Here is a 21,757-nt window from a genome sequence, read left to right on the forward strand (position 1 = left end):
GGAACAGCTGTGGTATCATTCCTATAGCCAACTGCATGCAAAAACACTCCTATAACTAAGCACTTCATGCGGGTGTTGGCCCTTTTCCTTCACTGTGAGCAGGACTTCATGTGGGTGTCTGACAAACAGCATCACAGAGAGTAGTTGGAAATACCTCTTACAACAAACACTGTGGAGTCAGGCCAACAAACTGGAGGTGGATGTTCCAGACATGGGGACAGAATGTAAGTATTGCTGTTCTACATTTGAAGTAAAGTTGGTTTAACAGGGTTTGTGTGGATATTGCTGTTCTGGATGATTTAAAGTCTGGCATGACAGTGTTATGTGGTTGAGGAAACTCTCACCTGTAGGGCTATCTGCAGACTGGCCAGAGTTTGGAGTCTTAGATGTGGTGTGTTATTTACACATTTTCTGTCTTTAGAAATGCAGTAGCATAATCTATGATGATTACAGTCAGTAAATGGTGACATCCATGTGTGTTACTGACTTCATATCCATCAGAAGAGATATGTCACAACAAACCCTGTTACACGAGCAAGTTTCTCCGTTTTCACAGCAATACGTCAATATTGGCCCTGTGTTTGTGCCTCTGTCCCCCAAGTCTGTCACCCTTTGTCCATATGTCATGTAGTAAAAGGTGCATATGTACAGTATATCATTATTTACTGACATCATTCCTGATATCAAACCAGTGATATATCAGACTGCCAGACATGTTATATATAGGAGGCCTTATATTTGAGGACAAAACCTGGACATTCTGTTGTAGTCTGTACAGCAGCGAGGTCTGGCTACTTATGGTGATTGTTGACAATATTGTGTAGCAGTGTATTGTGAATATGTTATTTGGCCTGTGTACAGACTGGGGTAGATGTCAGTGTTCTTGGTCCTTTTTCTATCTGACATTGCATGCTCCTCCAGTTTCTGGTACCCTATCAACGTATATGTTTGAAGGGCCAGACTGAGACATGTCTCATACCACAGTCAGGTCTCAGACTGCACTGTGAATTGGGACAGTATATGTAGGGTTAGTGTGTGAGTGGTAAATATGAGGATGGTTTTGTTCACACAGTCCATATACTGTACTATTAATTAGGCTTACCATAATATGACTGTGACTGTGCTGAGATTGGTTGTGGGTATGCACTTTCACACTGTTGTCTGTTACTCCGTGCTGTTACATGCCTGTAGTGCCTGTTATATTTGCAATTACAGGTGTATTCCCCCATAGGAAGCTTGGGTTGGTGTTGTGGCAGTCTGCCTGTAGTGTAGATAGTGCTTGGGGACATGTCTATTAGCTCAGTGTATTTGCCTAGTGTGATGTTATGTCCAGATATTTGTCAGAAGTACTGTCGCCTGGCCACCATGCATGTTGTGTATTTCTGAAAACGTAGTGGGATGATGTGAAGATGTATGTCACTAACTAATGGGAAGTATGTGGGCTTGGGACCTCTGCTCCTCCAGTTAATATGTGTTAGGACAGACAGCAGAGTGGGAATGCATGAACTGTGTGAGCTTATCTACCTCAGTATTTGTGATATATCCCCATTTTCATAGTTGTAAATATCCCCTTTGTCAGGCTTGGTGCACACGTCTTGCACTAAGGAGTTCTGTGTATACCTCTGGACTGACCAGATTGCTTCAGACTGTCCATGTTTGTTGGTCATATTTCTGCTGTATTCCACAGGATCCTTACTGTGATTTGTGTGGTGCTTCACTATGATGATTTTATGTTGTCTGTCAGTAACTGTTGGCGTACATGTGAGTTTCAAGAACCTTTCTACACTACAAGTCTCTTTACACAACCCCTGTTACTGTAGCAACATTCTACATTCATAACTGGAATACTTACATTCCATTCACTTGCACTAAGAGGTTGAAAGTTATGGTGCTGAGGTATGACTCCACTACATGCAATGGGCATATTTTATATATATATATATATATATATATATATATATATATATATATATATATATATATATATATATATATATATACATATATACATACATTTCCTTGTTATGTGTAAACAAGAGTGTTGTATTTACCTTTTCAGATGTATCCCACCATATTTATCTGATATGTGTGTATTTAGATATAAAAATATGACTGATTCAGCGCTATTTTCACTAACAAGTAGTAATCAATTGTAGTAGTCAAAGCAGTTGTTCACTACTATTCAGTACATGCACTGAATGATATATTTGAAAATGCAACAGCCATTTCTACAGCTCAGATGGCTTAGTGGTTAAGGGCTGTGACAATAGTTTAGAGGGTCTTGGGTTCAAGACCTGCAAGAACTGTTTATTTTGTTGCTAGGCAGAAGAAGTACTGTTGTATACAGAGTGGCTAAGGCAGTTTTGAGTGGGTTTGTACTATGGTAAGCAGTGCTAATGTACAGTTAAATGAAAAAGGGCTTACGCCATGTAGGCTTTGCTTACCAGTGCTCAAATCTGCTTAGCATTTACATTTAAGCAATGCCTACTAGCTCAGCCATTGTAACCAGTGATCACATTCCAGTCTGATAAAATAGCAGGGTAATGACATCTTTAATAATTGTATAAGTGTATTTAATTCCATGTACATAACATGCTTCTGTGTGCTGTCATTACAGTAGCAAGGGGTATAAGTATACTGTATGGGGCACCTGAGTATACATGGGTAGTACCACAATCTTTTCTCTTTGTATGTGTTTCATACATGGGTAGTATCCCAGGTTATACACAGTCAATCTTGTATGTATTGTATCATTATGTTACTACTTTTGACAGTGCTTTTCCAAGTAAAAGCAGATTGCAGATTGTAGTACTGGAACCATACACCCCTGCATGCAAAGCTGGACTCTGAGTACTGACTATCATGTTCTTGCTGTTTGAGCTGCATGTTTTTAAGTATCTGCTATTGGATATTGATCTGATATGTTGATATTAACTGTAGACTACTATGTGTTTAGGACATGTCATTGAGGACTGCTGTCATGTAGTAATGGCATACCTATCAGTGTCTGATGACTATCTGTCAAAACATTCATCCTAATGCATAACCAGTTGGCTAGTTAATTTCTGTCTGTCCTCTGTACAGATGTGCAGATACCAGATATGCATCTTGGCTGCTTACAGGCAATTTCTGATTGACTGATGCTGACATGTCTGCCCAGCTGTGTTATGAATGCCACAGTTAGAAAACCCCACTCTGTATGCACCACATGCCATGGATACCTCAACCAAACTACCACAGTCAACAGAACATGCTTGGGTACAGATCCCTAACCCAGACACTGGCCATGTTATGCAATATATGTTGCATACATGTCAATTGGAACACCTCACTGATCCTCTGCAAGAGAAAACCAGATGATTGGATGTTGAATTTAGCTGTCACCCTGGGTATCACTCAAGTGGCATCAGTTGATAGATGGCCTGCTTACAAATGCCAGGTGGTATGATACCAGTTTACCCATATGCCCTACTTTTCTAATGTCTCCATGGACATTGGCCTGGTGCACACCTAGGAACACCTGCACCTATGGACCTCAGTACTGACAAATGTGTCAGTGTGCATTACTGAGAATAATAGTGTCTGAGTGTTTGTAAACTTGTAGTTGGAAATACTCTGAGGGCCTTCTCACTCAATACACCCCCCATTGCTATACTTTGAAACAGCTGTTGCTGGAATTCACATTAAATGTACCTTGTTACACTCTTCACCCTATGGATTACCTGGAGCTTGCAGTACCAGCATAACACTGTTCTACAAATGGGTAGATAGGCATGGGTTACCCTCTGAGTCCTGGCAAATGTGAGTGTGTGTGTGTGTGTGTGTGTGTGTGTGTGTGTGTGTGTGTGTGTGTGTGTGTGTGTGTGTGTGGGTGTGAGTGTGCATATTTGTAGGAGACCGCATTCCTGGGCCACATTCTCCAAATACACTAAACCTTACCATACATTATAAGGGATGGTGATGTTGGTGACATTAGGAGATCCATGACAAACCTTCACTCTACTATCCCTGTGGCATGTGTAATAAATGTATATCCCTGTAGTAGCACTGATTACATAGACAATGGTTTGTATTGCAGTCCTGGTCAATGTGTGATTGTGGGTATGTCAGAGCATTATCATGGGTTTCAGTGATTACAATATCCAATGTGGGGTGTGGGTGCTGAGTATACTGTCTTTACACCATGGTAACCCCAACACATGTCCCAAGGTCTACTGCATGATGACCGCTGTCACCATCAACCATACAGGTAACTGATTACACTATCCAGCCCAATGATGCATATGCTGTGTACAAAAACTCAGTAACAGTATGGACTCACTGACAAGGTAATTAGTACTGCTAAACCCAGGTCTGTCAAATGTGTCTATGACTGTATGTGTTTGTCAGTGTGTATATGACAGTATGTCATACTCTGTATTGTTCATTAACCCCCATTACATCCCCCATTACCATACTGTCCAAGGCCCGATGATGTTATTCACTTAACAGGAAGCTCTGGACATACCTCACCATAAAAGTTCTGTGGTGTGTGCAATTAAGGCCAAATAAATTAGTAACAATAAGTACTTAGTAGGGGTTCTACTCTAAGTGTTGCCAAGTAAGTGTGTGTGTATGTGAAGGGATCTACTTCAGTTTGCAGAAAATATATGTCCCAGGAGATCATTTGTTCGAGAACTAACTGGCAAATTTCAAAGCAATCATCTTGTGGAAATTCATTCCATCAAGACTAGTAGTGGATGTCTAAATGCCCTCTTCCACACTGTACAGCTGTACAGCGATACTGGAGTTGCTATATACAGTTGGGTGTGGTTTTTGTGGGCACAGCCTCCGACATTGGGGTTATTGTTGTGCATATCCCCCTGCTTAGTGTGCTGTTATACTGTACAGTTTATATTAACAGGTTAAGTAGTTGTTAATCACACTATGTGTGGTTTTACACCACCCCACACCCTCCAAAGTGGGGGGCTATGCCACCCACACCAGCACACCTACGTTTACAAATTTCAGGATTGCACTACATTGGGGAAGAGGACATATACCCTGTCAGTACCATTGTCAATGACATTAAACTGGTGGACTGATTATTTACTGATCTGTTTTTTTTGGCAATTTGGTCTTGGTGGAATTACATAGGCTAAAATTAGTTCACTGCAAAATGAAGTACATCCATGTGAACAGTATTCTCTGTGTATTGCATCAACACCAAAGCCTCTGTGTATGTGTTATTCACAAACATTTGGTGTGTGCCACCCAGTACACTTACCATTTTCCACTGTAAAAGAGCTGCTTACATCACCCACCATACACTCACCTGTATACACCCTCAGACCTATCAGCCACATGGCACATGCAGTAATTGTTATACAAACCTGTTAGTTGTGTTCAGCTGTACCCAGGATATGACACAGTGAATGTGTCACCACAGTGCCACACCTCTTGTAGGAAAGGACAGCAGACAAACATCCTGCTGACACATAGATACCTACAACACAAACAGAATACATTATGGAGACCACAATCAGTCAGTGTTAATAACAGCTATAATGCATCATGACCGGACAGCTACACACCCTGATGTCTAAGAATTAATCATTCCAGTTGACCACACGTTAAACAGCATTACATTGCTACATGTTAGTACATTCACCCTGTGCATCAGAACCATATTAGCATGTCCCTGCATCGATGGTATGGATGACAGTGGTGTGGCACGGGTATCATCATATGCCCAGGGTGTGTTGTGAGTTTACCATAGGCCTAGGCTGAGACATTTGGTTGACATCATGTGTGTGGGTTAGGGGGTTCTTTATTAAATGGCCTGTGCAGACATGGTGTGTGTAGGTATGGAGGTGCCCTAGCTGTGTTGGTGATATGTGTGTGTGTGTGTGTGTGTGTGTGTGTGTGTGTGTGTGTGTGTGTGTGTGTGTGTGTGTGTGTATGCACACATTTCTGCCATGTGGTACCCTATACAGGAGATTGTTGGACAGCTGCAGACCGTACATGGCAGGGTGTACAATTCACCTTGTCCAGCCACAGACATGGGAACTGTGCCTGCCAGGGATTGCATGGGCACTACCAGGCAGAAGCCCATATATGGTACTCTTCCCTGTTGATAAAAATTGTCCACTGGATCCACTTCCCTGTTGGGACCAGCCAGGATCATGTGCAAGTGGCCTGCTGCATTGCGGTGTAGATAACACCCACTCTGCAGTGCTGGTGCTGGTACTGCCACTATGGGAGCGACCATGAGTTGTTGCATGTCCAAGCAGACTTCCACCTGCTGGTGTTGTTGACCTACATTCCATAGCCGATGCTCTACTCCCACCACATGCTCTACCACAGACACCACACGGTCGAGGATTCCAACCATCTCACCCAACCGTCTATCCATGACCTCTGCCAAATAACAGTCGGCACCTGCAAGATCACAGATGTAGTTACATACACCAGGAAGAGTAGCCCTCTAGAGCCTTAGACTATCTCTGGTGTAATGTTTCATATGTGCCTGTGCTTCCATGATTGCCCAAACATGCATCTGCTGACACCTGCTGTGGCACTTCTGCCAGGGGCACGATGGCCAGTAGCCCTCCTATGAGCACCCCTGTACATCTGTCTGTGTGGTACCTCACTGGTCATCCAGCTATGGCTGCTACATACAGACACACTTACCATAGTCACCACACTTTCCTGTTCCATGCCACCACCCACCAACTGTCCATCATTTATGGCCACTGGTGATGGGATATGAATGGGCATTGTGACTATGTGCAGGGATAGGGTGGATAAAAGTGGGATATCAACCAATGGCACATATTCAGCCCCTGACAACACTGCCTGTAACTCACTATGCCTATCGTCATTGTCAGAGTCTGTATGGACACTAACATCAGTTTGCCTGCAAGAGGGACCCTGACCCACCTCGCTACCTGTGAGGGGCAGACAAGAAATGTAAATTAAGACCTGTACATTATGGTTTTCTTCTGCACATACCCCACCCCCACCACACACACACACACACGCACACACACACACACACACACACACACTTACAGGTGAGGTCATGCATGACATATGGCACTCAACAGCATGCACTGCAGCCATACTCAATCCTTGTTACCAACATTATACATCTCTGTGATGCATGAGTTGTGTTAGTAGGTGATGCCCCTTCCCCTGGAACACACTGCACCCATGTACACAGTATTGCTGTGCACCTGTACAGCACACTGGCATGTGCTGTACACCATACCTCACAAGTGTGCACACCATTGCTGAATGTGTATATGTGTGGCAGTATATTTGCTCTGTTGCTCACAGCGCCCATGTGTTTGTCTGGCACATACCTGGGATGATATGAGGACTGGTGTCAGCAATTAATTCCTGTCCTTTGGTTTACAGATCTCATCATCAGTGGCGCATGTATATGCAATGAAATCTGGTTACACTGACAACCTTCAAAGCTTAATGTAGATATGAAGAGTGTACACACCTTTGTTGACATGCCAGCCTCTTCTATGATATGTAATTGGGCCACAATACTGCATTTATTAACATCACACACACACCTGATATGTGATATATGACCTGTGCAATTCAATCCAGTATCAAACAAATGTGTTAGATGTGCAGATGCTGAATGAGATGCATACAATATGTGGTTTGCATAAGTATGCACACTCTTAACACAATAGTTTGTTGAAGCACCTCTTAAGTGAACTACAGCAGTCACTCTTCCTGGAAGGGGTATACTAGCATGGCCCATCTTCACTTGCCATTATTTGATCACTCTGCCCTACAAATGTCCCCCAACTCTGCCAGATTGCAAGATCAGCTCATGTGCATGACCCTTGGAGGTCACACAGTGGCTTCACTATTGCTGCAGAGTCAGGGTTATGTCTGGCACGATTCATAACCTTGACTGTGTTCAGATACAGCCATTCCTAGCAAGCTTTGGATGTATGCTTCTGTTCACTGTTGTGTTTCAAGCTGACACCCCTCCCGATCCTCAACCTTATTGCAGATGCTTGACAACTATGGACCACACATGAGTGTTATTTTGCAGTGTTCCAAATTCCAAACACCATGTCTACTGGCCTAGTTCCAACTAGTGAACAGCAAATCTAAAGGTGTACACTGGCACCAGCAAGCTTTATATTGTGGATGGTGGCCCTCAGGTGGAGTGAGGTGTTGCTTGTGCACCACATGTATCTTTATGAATACTGTCTGTAGGCTTGAGCCTTGGTCTCATGACACCATTACACATTGCAACATATGCCTTTGGGAGACTTGGTGTTATGCTTATGCTACCTGTAGTGAGCCCTGGATGATGTATCATGTAGGACAACTCTTCCATCTGATTTCCCTAACCCATAGGCCACACTTATGCAAAATCCAGGCAGTTGTTGATACAGGTACTGCACAGGCAGCACCTGCTAGACAATCCTGCAAGTCTCTCAGTGTTGCTGCATGTTTCTGGGCAGCCTCCATGACCAGTTTGCAACATGTTTTGTCATCTGTTTTGGATAGGCATCTGTTTATTTTTTACATCAATGTTGTCCCATACTTCATGCACACATACATGACTGTCTGCACTGTTTGCCATGGTACATGCAATGGTAAGGTAAGGCTACTTTTCCCACTCCTGAGTGCTACCTTTCGGATATGGGATCCATTTCATGGTTTGTAAGATGTGTACAAGCCACAGCTGCCTCTGTTGCAGGTGAGTGGGAAAATGTTATGGACATACTTCTTGGACAGCAGACCATTACGTGGTGTAACATTGAGGCCCTGTATTTGATGGAAGGTGTGTACTCAAGAAGAGTGAATGCTGTCAGTACATCACAAGCTGCTTCCACAATATATTATTTGGAGTGTGTGCACACATGTGCTTCCAGTGTTTATTAAGGTATGTATTCCCCATATTTGTTGTCCTAACATAGGATTCCATATTACACATTCATTGCATGTGTTAGGATCACATTACAGGGTGTAAAAGGTGTGGAATGTGGTCTTGTGGTTTGCCGTTGTTTATATCAGGAACAGTTGCCATTGTAATAGTGGTGTATTGACTGTTGTAGCCACTGTATAAGGGGGGGGGGGCTATATTATATATTCGAAGTTTCAAAACTTCAAATCTCATATGCTTGACAACATATGAGTGAAGTTTGAAACTTCAAAAATATAATAAAAAATTAAAAAAACTCACCTTAACACTATGAGCAGGGAACAAGCACCCCTATACCCCCCACACCCCCTACTTAAATATACCAACTCTGAGATTGCACTTCAGTGCAGGAAAGGGAAATTTTCCCATTCTGTGCTGTACTGACCTGTTGTTTTTAACCTTCAAACTTTTCAACGTTCGATCATATGGTGTCGACCATATGACATTAGAACTTTGAAAAGTTCAAATAATTAATAGGGACCCATATAAGGATAATGTTTCAAACATGTCCCTAAGGTAGCCCATTTGTCCCACCATTATATTCATCTTTGTCAACACATCTTGCAGTGACAGGTTGTTAGGTGTACTTCAGGACTCATACATACCCTTCAGATATGCTGCCATGGTGACCACTGTTATGCATTGCAGTTAACACCAACAATAAGTGAACATGTACAGCATGCATTATGGGTAGGTGTGTTAAATGTGTGCATGGCAAATAGCATGGCCATAACATAGCCGGTGTACTGGCAAACCTGAGCAAAAGACCTCCATACTCACCAGCTACAGGCTCCTGCCCCGGCTGTATACCAGAGAGACCTAAATAGTTGTGCGAGAGAAGTAATGTCAGTAGTCACACCTGTGGCAGTGGTACAGGGTGGGAGCAACATTTCAGCACATCCACAGTACAAACCCACAATACTAGAGATTATGCACATCTGTTCATTACTACACTGCAGCAACAGACTATCTTATCTGACATATGGATGTAGATACTTTACAAATGAAAATGGATAAGCAACAGTGGTGTAGTAATGTGCTCTGGGGCCTTACCTGCACACTCTTCATTCATTGTGTAAGTGGCACCCACCTCCACAATGCTGTCTTCAGCCTGCTAGCTTGTCTGGTGTGTGGGTGCCCCAAGGCTGGCGAGGAGCTCCTCAGCATGTGTCATTGGGGGCTGGAATACATGACCCCCACCTTTGGCTAGTTGGTCCCTCCTAACTGCAGCAGCATGCTGACAGGCATGGCAGATCAGATCTGTGCAGCAATGCCACACCTGCTCATAATATCAGTTGTGCAGGCCAATATTGTTTACCCCATGGATGAGCTCATTCCACAGGGTGGTCCTCTACTGCAGATCTTGGGCCCTGTGACTGAATAGTATTGCATGATGCATGATGAGGTATTGGATTATTGCATCATTTTCCAGGTTTGTGAATGCAGGCAGACGTTACCGGGACATTGTACCTGAAAAACATAAACAGGAAAAAAAGGTCACAGTATCTCATACGGCTGTCCACCTGCATATCAACAGTGGCTATTACTTGCAAATAATCCAAACTATACCATAACACTCTAAGCTATCATGGCTTTGACATCTTGCATTAAACTCCTGGCCCTGACCTGTCCAGTTCCCCCAATGTTGGACACTTAATGGCATAATTCACTATTCACCATTCATTTCTGTGTAGAGGAATGTCAGTGGCCATCTTCCTTGTGGATGGTATGTGGATGGTGGCATGTGTGTTTTTGACTGGAGTGTGTAATGGAATTCTAAGCACATGCCTGTGGTCATGCAGGAGGCACACTGTGATGTTTACATGCCCCATGGAGACTTGCTGTTGTTGCCATCAGTCGGCATTATGTCCATGCTCACCACTGATGTGGGCAGGAGTGTGGTTGATGTGAATATCCCCCTGTACTAATGTTGTGGACAGGGTGCCACTGTTCTTGCCTATTCTGTCTGATGCAGGTTGTCTGTATCCATGGCATGTGTATATGAGCTATGCTTTATCCCCAGTACAGGCTGACTTGTGTTACTGGCTCTGAGACTGCGTGTACATATGTGGAGACATGGTTGCAATTGGCCTTGATGGTTTGGATATGCCTGATTTCTAGTCATAGTCAGCCTTACAGGAAGTCACCTGTAAACCTACATGCTTGCTCAGATAGGGGTGCACTTGCTTCCAAGTTGTGGTCTGCACCTATGTGTCCCTGTACAGCCACTATAGCAACCTATTATGTGCTTTCTGTCTTGGTGCTGTCCACCAAGGGGGATTACTCTATCATTGGTAGAGGATGGTTGTACAGGGAAGGTACTGCTGATTCCATATAGCTACAGTCGATATGAAGTGTGCACATCCCTGTTACAATGCATGGTACTTGTGCAATTGGAGCATGACCCCACAAAAGCACGTCAACACAATTCCCACCTGTGATTTGTCCTATAGCCTGCTCAGTTCAATAGGGAATATAACAATGGATGTGGAAACATATGGGAATTAATACTCAGTATAGTAAGCCAGCTGAATGTGTGTGAACACCCTTATACTGATATGTTGTGTAAACACCTACTGAGATGATTACAGCATCCATTTGTCTTGGTTTATACTCTAACGTCATATCACATCTTCAGTTGGCAATGGTTGCTCACCTTCCTTGAAACAGCTTTGTTTCTTTTTCAATAGAATTGTGCAGGTTATGGGTCACATTTGAGGTGAGAATTGTTTTGACATGACTTTCTGTGGTCTCATTGGCATACAGCACACAGACCTGGCATTCCAACAGGGGTGTGTACACTTTGATTTCCAGTGTTTATGGGTTTTGATATGGCTGTTAGTGGTAGGCATGGACAGTGGGTCATAACACAATTGTACACTTTTCTTTTTTTCTTCAAAACAGGTTTATTGTTTTAACATACAAGAGAAATATCATAACAATTTTATACAAGTAATTAAAAATAGTTATGATTATAACATTCAACAAAACAACTAAAGTATTTACAAAGACATCCACTACAATCAGATCAATTACTTAAACTAAAATACCATGCTATTGAAATTAGGATTTTTTTAACAAATTTTGTAAATTATCCCATACAATATAATAAGATGTTTTTCTAGTTGTTCTTGACCTAATTGTGTTTATTTCCATATGGCACACTATATTCATAACATTTTTAAATTCATTGAATGAAGGAGGTGTATCTGAAATCCAATTTCTGGTTATTATTTTCCTAGCCACTGCTAGAATAGACCATAACAAGGGAAGCTTAACCTTTTTAACACTTTGAGGTACAGGTGTGTTGAATAATATAAGAGATTTAGAAATAATGAAATTATCTGTAAAAAGAGCCTGCAAAAATTCATTAACTGACTTCCAGTATTCTTTCAATTTTATACAGTCATAAAACATATGAGCCCAGTCAGCATTAATTTCTGCATTACATCTCTTACATAGATTATCTTTATTATTTATTTTATTCATCATCAAAGGTGTATAAAAAGATCTATGTAAAAATGTCCATGTATAAAGTCTCCAGACAATGGAAGACATAGTTCTATAGGCAGATTCCAATATATATTGTTTATCTTGTTGATTTGGTGGGTCCCCATTAATAGAAGTGAAATAATTCCAGTATGTATCTACACTGTAAAAAGTTTCTTGTCTGATAATTTTATGTATGTATGAAAGTTTACCTTTATCAGAAACTTTATGTTGTAAATTTAATATCAAGTAATCAATCAGTGTTGGAATAGATTCTTTAACTGTTATAGACATTAGATCTATTCTATCAATGAGATGTTGTCTAAAGGTCTGAACCTCTAACCAGCAAGTAACTTAGATCAAATTCTTGTTTTAAGAAATCTAGATTTTTAACTTTATTATCAGATATCAACTGATACCAGTACTTTAGATCATTATCTATAGCTAAATGAGTTCCTTCAGAAGTAGATGACAAAAGCATACCCTGAGTATACATTATAGGGAATACAATAAAATTCCATTCCCTATACTTAGGGTGCAGGAATATAAAGTTACGATAGTTAATAATAATATTTAATGGGTAACAAACCATATGTTTAGGTGTAATAGGTGAAGTACAGAATTCCTTTAGTAACCATAACATGGAATTATTTACAATCATATTTTTATGTGTTAAGGAGATTTTCATGAAGTGCATACTAATTAGCTCCCAATAATCTTTCCATTTTGTGACATATGAGTGATCTATTAATAAAGTAATAACTTTTACAATAGAAGAGATAGTATATAAATTAAAGTCTGGAAAAGAAATACCCCCTTGAGACCAGCTATTAGTATGTTTCTTTAATGCAATCCTAGGTCTATTAGGTGCCCATAGGAAATTTAACATTAGTGTATTCAGTTTCTTGATAATTATTTTTGTAGGTGGAAGTATTATTGATTGTATTAAGTATAAAATCTTGGGGAATATTATCATTTTAATAATTGTAAGTCTCTCCTCCATAGTAAAAACATATTATTCCAGGTATTAAAAAGATTTTGTATATTAAGAAAACAGGTATTATAATTATTATATATAATAGATTTAATATCTTTAGATAGTATTATACCTAAATAAGTTATCTGACCTGAATTGGGTACATATTTAGTAAAATCACTAATGAGAATATTTTTTCGTGTATATATAGGTAGTATTTTAGTTTTTTCTTCATTGAATATTAAACCAGAAATACTTTTAAAATTCATCATTTTATCAAATAGAGACTGCATAGAAGAATTAGATCCTGCTGATGTAATTAGAACATCATCTGCAAAAAGTTGAATTTTGGATGTTGTATTTTCATCTATTTCAAAACCCTCTATGTCAGTACTGTTTCTGATCAAATTAGCCCCGGGCTCCATTACTAAAGTGAATAATAGTGGAGAAAGTGGACATCCTTGTTTTGTACCTTTAAGAATGGGTATTTTTTGTGAAACATATGTTCCTACCTTAATATAAGCCAACGTTCCTTTGTATAAATGCTCAATTAGATTTACAAATGCATCTGAGAAGTTTGTGCACTTCAGTAAGGTAAACAGATAGTCCCAACTTACTGAATCAAATGCTGAACTTAAATCAAGACTAATAAGTGTTAAATCTTTCTTTTTCCTATTTGCAAAATCAATTAATGTTAAAGTTCTTCTTATATTATCAAAAGTATTTCTATTTACAATGAAGCCTGTCTGATCTATATCTATAATGCCGGGAATGATTGTCTTCAGTCTATCAGCAAAAATACTCATAAACATTTTATAATCAACATTAAGTAATGAGATGGGCCGATATGAAGTACATCTAGTTGGATCTTTATTAGGTTTTAAAATTGGCGAAATAAATGTATATTGCCAAGATGGGGGGGTTATTAACTCAGTTTGGGCAAAAATAAAAACCTTATGTATTAATGAATATGTACTTTTAGAAAGGATTTTATATATTTCTGATATAATACCATCATTACCCGGTGCTTTGTTTGATTTAAGCTTATTTATTTGTGTAATAACCTCTGTATATGAAATACTTTTGTCCAATAGTTTAATCTGTTGTTTATTAAGCTTTTTATTCATGTTTGTGGTTATAAACTCCTTTATTTTATCTTTAGGTTCCATGTTAATGTTATTATTGTTAATATTGTGAAAGTGATTTCTAAATTCATCTAGTATTTCTGGTAGACTAGAAACATTCTTTTTTTTCCTTAGAGAAAAGATTTCTTTGATATGGTTTTGTTTATTCAACCTTTTTGTTTTATTTTTAAGTCTATGTAAGTATTTGGGGCTTATTGAGTAAGACAAAAACTTGTATTTCTCTAGAGTTATTTTAACTTTATGAGTTAAAATTTCTTTGTATTTCTCATTTAGTTTGTTTATTTCTTCAATGACTTTCTTATCCATAATATTTTCTTTATTATTATGTTTATAAGAGTCTAATTTACTTTGAATATCTAACAATTCCTTATCCCAAGATTTCCTTTTATTATTGTACCATCTTATACTTTGTCCATATAGATATGATATTAAGGCATCCCAAACACAGACAATGGAGACTTCAGGAGTATTATTTATGTCTAGAAAATGTTGTACTTCTGAAAGTATATATTCTTCATAGTCTTTTAGTTGAGTTAAGTATGCTGGTATCCTTTTGATCTGAACATTATGAGTATTTTTTATCATGAATTCGAAAACAATTGACTTATGATCAGACATAGGACATGAAATGATTTTGGAATTAATTAAATCTGTTACCATCTGGTTAGAAATAAAGACCCTATCTATTTTTGAATAAGTTTTGTATCTGTTAGAAAAAAAGGTGTATGGTAATGATTTTGAATCTATCTGATTATTATCATTCAAATGATAAGAATTAGCAAAATCATTTAAATGTTTTGCATTAGATGTAATTCTTCTTTTTCCTATAGTGGTAGTATCACTTTCATGTAGTATACAATTAAAGTCACCAGCTAAAATAATATCTCCTATAGAGAATGATATGATCTTATCAAGATGATGTTTCACTGTATTAATACCAAGTCCAGGTATCCAATATACATTAATTAAAGTGTAAGTCTTCCCATTAATTTGTATTGTAACCATACAAAACATTCCTTTGTCATCCTGATAAGACTTAATGGTTTTAGGAATGGGCATACTTTTATTCCATAAAATAGCCACTCTTTTTTTCTGAGTGTGCTCTAAACTAACCAATACTGTATATTTGTTTGTGGCTAGTTTATCAATATCTTTTTTCAAGAGATGGGTTTCTTGCAGGAAGACTAAGTTGGCCTTATGTAAATTAATGTATCTTATTAGGCTTGCCCTTTTACATGGATTATTCAATCCATTAATGTTTAAAGAAATTCCTTTTAAAGATGTCATTTGGCATTTTTAAAACTTAAGAATCTTATGATCAAAATAACAAATAACAACATAAGTAATGTTACATCTCCTCCTTTAGTTATACCTTTAAATATAGCTGTATGTATTGAATCTCTTATGGGATTTTGTATAGGATTCAATTTTGTTTGTAGTGACAATGAGTGTACAAAATATATTGTGGATGTCAAAACTATATACATATAACAATGAACAAGTGAAAATAATGTAAGGATTAAACCTTGCATCCAGCCTGAAGTTAAAAACTCCAACTTAGAGTAGTATTTACCACTCAGGTTAACCCCCTACCCTAAGCAGCAGTACCTCAGCTACCACCTTATCAATTTAATACTGGTTATATTTAACTTAAATTAACAGCTTTCAATTCAATTATCTAGCAAGACAAGACTACACATTTGATAAAACAGCATCATATAAAGTAAAATAAACTTTTTTTTTTAAAAAACTATTCATACTACTATATACATCTATGTAATATAATACACTTGTATTCAAATAGCATTCAAATAAACTTGATATTAGGAACCAAGAAGAGAGAGAGAGAGTGAAAGAAAGAGAGAGAAAAAAAAGGGAAGGCATATTTACATATTAATCTATTCAAAGTATGTAAAAATAAGTTCTAACATTCATTTAAATCAAAAACTTTGGCTAATATGGTTCAGACATTACATATATTAAGATGTATCTATTTTCTGTCATGTAAATGCAGTCAACAGCTTCCAAAAAAAACCTTGAATTGCTTGTATATGAGCATTTTACTCATACTCATTATTGTCAATAGAATAAAATATTATATTTATAGAAATTGTTATAAATCATACTGCATAGTTATGCAAATTCTCAGAAACACTTGCATTATTGTAACAAAAAAAAAAAAAAAAAAACTGTATTTTGTATGTCTATACTACTGCTTTAAAATATATCACATGACAATTTCTTCCAGAATAGAGTTATAAAGTTATTTATGTTTGTCAATCAGATGAATTAAATGAGTTATAGTAATGTATATGTTTGGAACAAAAGTTTCTAACACAGATTAGTATGCTGCAGTCAAGTAGATTTTCAAAAACACTTGAATGAATGTTTCATTTTCTATGCCTTCTAAAATAAGACATTTACTTACTACAAGAAACTACATCATTTAAAATCATTATAACTGACATATTTTATGAATTATAACATAGATATTTAAGTAATTATATAAAATAACTCACATTTAAATGTCAGAGAGTTCATTTTCCTTCACATAGTCGCATTTGCATCAGTTCTACTTCCTGGTAGAGTGTTCTTCCTGAATCTGTGATGTGTCAGTGTGATATCTGGGTCAAAGGTCACATTGACTGCTTTCAGCTTCTCTGTGAGAATTCTGAGTTGAAGCTTTTGAAACAGCTCAAGGACACTGTGCATGTGGTATCCCACATCCCAGATTGTCTCCCTTAACATTTTGGTGGGAAATTTGTTAAAAACCAGTGACAAACATTCATTTAGCATCTAAACATGACAAAACCTTCGTGATGTATTTTACAGGTTATTACAGCCTCTATGTAAGTGAAATTAAGCCCAAAGTTATTAATAAGTAATAAAACTCAATATTTTTGTCCCAACTCAATTTTTATGCAAATCTTATTATTTACTGTGTCTATATGATCAAAAGCATTTCTATATATTAATATGAGTAAAAAAAATAAAGAGAAAGAATAAAGAAAAGAAAAAGAGAGTAGAAAATAAAAGAGTGTAAAGCAGAAATAAAAAAATGTAAGAGAAAGCTATAAGAAGTATATATAATGGAATATTACTTACTGTTTATATTAATAGAGTTAAAAATAAAACATATTATTTACTATTATTTAGTTCTAATTATTATTAGTTAAAGCATGACAGATTATTTACAAACAAGCATAAGCAGTATAATCAAGAAAGTATAGTTAGGAATAGCATTTGAAGAACATATAAACTTTTTACAAGGAATAAATATGTTATTATTCCATTTATCATATTTTCATTACTCTTCTCTCCCTGCCCTCCCCCACCCTTTACCCACTACATAATCTAAATAGAATGGCATTGTTTAAACAAAGAAAAGAAGAAAAGGAGAAAAAAAAAAGAAAAAAAATGTATCAAATTACTGACCTTACTTCTCTTTTTCAGAAAGAGAAACAAATTGAATACTAGCTTGTTATTAGTTCCTCAGATATTTTGACTGGTTATGAAACAAAACATTTATTTGCACACAGAAAGTAACTTTGATTAAATCTTTTTCAGAACATTTGTGGCTTTCTGGAAATGCAGGAACTATATTTAAAAAGATTAATAATGAAGTAAAATGATGAGAGAAAAAAGAAAAAAAAACATAGAACAAATAATTTGTTCTTTAGTCTCTTCTTCTTCTCTGAAGTCTTCCACAAAGTTTCAGTTGCCAGTCTCTTTAATGAAGGACTAGCCCATTCCATTTCCTCTATTTTATCCAAAATCTTATTTTTTTTGATAAACAGTAAAGCAGAGTCTAAGTCATCAAAAATTTTAGGACCATCAGGAAGGAAGATTTTTAGCTTGGCAGGAAACAGAAGGTATGTTTTAAACTGTGCTTTTTTAAGCTCCCTTATTAGTGGCAGAAAAACTTTTCTTTTAGCTATTACCAAGGAAGAATAGTCATTGTCAAAATGCATAGTTGTCTCATTAAACTTAACAGGAGCTTTAGCCCAAGCAGATTTAACAACCATCTCTTTATCAAAAGATGATAGAAATCTAACTATAACTGATCTAGGATAGTTTTTGTTAGAGTTAGTATTAGCTATAGATCTATGTGCTCTTTCGATACCAAAAGAGAATGCTTCTGGTAAGTCTAAAGTTTTAGGGAGCCAAGTTGTTAAAAAAGAAGTAATATTGTTACCTTCAGTATTTTCTGGCAGTCCAAAAATCCTAATGTTATTGCGCCTAGATCTATTTTCCAAGTCATCCAGCTTTGTTTGTAAATGTGTATTTTGTTTCAGCAGAAACTCAATGTTGATTTCCTCTTCTTGGATTCTATTTTCCATGTCATTCACAGCTTCTTCTATGCCTGTCATCTGGATCTTCTGTTGTTGCAGGTCTATATGTAACAAGTCTATTTGTTTTGTAGTTTTTTCTATGAAGGCATCAATTTTAGTATCCATTTTATCCATCTTAGCAGTAAGTTGCTGAATTATAGTTATCAGAGACTGAAGTTCTTTCTTGATGCTGGAGTCTTGAGAATTTGTCTTACTGGAACTCATTTCAGACTGATAAACTGACAGGAAAATTTCCAATGTGATTTCTGACAGGAATATTGTTAAAATTTCCTTTCTTTTTTAGATATAGTTCAAGAACTATATAAAACAAACATATTTAGAAAGAAAATTACTTTAAAAATTATTTTTTTAAGTAATTAATTCCTGTCAGTGTAACGAAATTGGTGGAGCTGAAGAAATCTGCTGCTATCCTGTGTTCATCCTTGGCCATGCCCCCCAATTGTACACTTTTCTGATTACTACGTGATAAGCATGGCTATTGTAGTACCCATATCAGTGTCATGGCAATGCAACAATCAATAGAAGAACACATTTTATTTTGTTGTATGCAGTGACTGTGGTATTACACACATGTGCAACATGCACATCCTATTTTAACAGTAGTGGTACACATTTTATTTTGTTGTATGCAGTGACAGTGATATTACACACATGTGCAACATGCACATCCTATTTTCCAGACTGCTTGTGACCCATGTTATTACTTCTGTGCCTTTCAGCTGAACACACGCATACATACACATGCTCATGGGATACCTAGTATACATCTGCATTCTATGTCATTATGGCACACTGTATTTACAGTTTTGCAGCTCAATCATATGTCTCAACCTGTTATACCAGGAAATCTGGTCATTGGTCCACATCACTGGGTGACAAAACAGGGAAGTCAGTTTTGATAAATTATTAATAATAGCTGCCATAACAGAAGTATATGTGTAAGTGACTACAGATATGTCGCAACTGTGAACATTGTTCAGAAGAACACTGTACAGTTGAATGTTATCAATTCAATTTATTGCATGCAATTTAACACACACATCTGCAACAGTGCTTTACTATACTGCTAGGTATCCTAGATTTACAACACAAACATGTATAATACTCATATTCACAGATAACATATGGATATGGGCAACATCCCATTAACTGGCCTAGCAGTGGCACATACATGACTGTTTAACAGATACTCTAGTGATTGCCATATGTGAGCTGTTCTTTCCCAGCGTGTGTCAGGCTCCTCAGCTGTGACCCAACTTATCCACCTCTTAGAGCATTACATGTGGGCAAAGTCTTACATGAGGTGGGCTATATGGGGACAGATTTTAGCTCTACCTATTACAAGCATATGAAGTTTATAGCATGATACATTTCACATTACCATTACTGTTCTGAAGGTGGTGGGGTCTGAAACTCATGTGTCTGTCATGACTTCATTACTTCCATCTCCAGCTATTTGCCAGATTAATATAGCTGTTTGGAGGAACAGAACAAACACTATAATGGCTAAATCTTGACATTCTGTGAAGATCTGCACAGTTGACAGGTATGGCCCACTGCAGACAGAGCCAGATGCTATGTCCAAAGCATTTGTTCAGCAGGACATAATTACAGCAAGTAGTGATGGCACATATACATCTTTCATAATTATCTATCCCATTATTACAGATCAAATGCTACATTCAATTACATGCTCACATGTTTCACATACCTGGTTTATGTTCAGGTTCCTTCTCTGTAGAGCTTGTCTTCTTGTTTCTTATTTCTTATTTTGAGGTTTTATGTGTTTTTTTTGTGTGTGTGTGTCTCCCCCCCCCCCTCTCCACTACTGGGATTGAGCTTGTTTGAATAGTTTGAAACATGGCTTTTGTAGGTGATGCTCATGTTCAGGTGATGACCTCTGCACCAGCTGCTGTTCCCCACTTGCTAATTGCATGCAGGCAGCTGTGTAGTTCTTCCAATAGCCAACGTCATAGCAACCCACTACTATAAATAACTACATCATGTGGGCATTGTTCCTTTACCTTTCCTGTATGAAAGACATTCTTCATGTGTGGGGGCAGCAGCGTTACAGAGAGCAGGTAGGAATACCTCTTACAACAGGACTTGTGGACACAGGACAACTACATGTTTGTATAAGGTTCCAGACCTAGGGACAGTGTGTGAATATTGCTGTTATATAAATTAAATACTGCTAGTTTTACAGGGGTTGTGTGTACATGCTAGTTTTGCATGGAATGCAGTGTGTCTGCATAGCTCTCAACTGTGGGCCTATGCACATGACGGCCAGAGGATTGGCTGTTATGTTTTGTCTGTTCCCCACACGGGTCTGGTCCCTGACATATCAATGGCATTTTCTATGTCGATTGCTATCAGTACATGGCAATATCCATTTGTGTTTTTGACTTCATATTCCTGAGTAAGGGTATGTTGTAACCAATCCTGTAACACCAGCAAATTTCACAGTGTATAACAGCAATATTTCCAATATGGCCCTGTGTTTCAGCCTCTGTCCTCCACTTATATACCAGGCTTTGTCCAGATGTCATGCAGTAAGAGGTTGATAGGTATGGTCTATCATTATTTAGTGCTGACATTCCTGGTATCATTCCAGGGATGTTGTGGATTCCCAGACAAGTTGTGGGGTAGGGTCCATATATATGAGGGCTACAGTTGGACAAAACATGTGTGACCCTGTACAGTCTGGAGGTCAGTGTATAGAGAACACTGTTATATGCCCTTGTAAGACATTTTATGGGAGAGGGGTATTAAATGCTTTTAGCCTAGGCTGTTACAACATGTGAGGAATATCAGTAATAAGAAACATAAAGGTATATGACTGTACATT

Source organism: Protopterus annectens, chromosome 1.part1 (assembly GCF_019279795.1).
Source record: "Protopterus annectens isolate FY-2018-M chromosome 1.part1, PAN1.0, whole genome shotgun sequence".
NCBI classification, from domain to species: Eukaryota; Metazoa; Chordata; order Ceratodontiformes; family Protopteridae; genus Protopterus; species Protopterus annectens.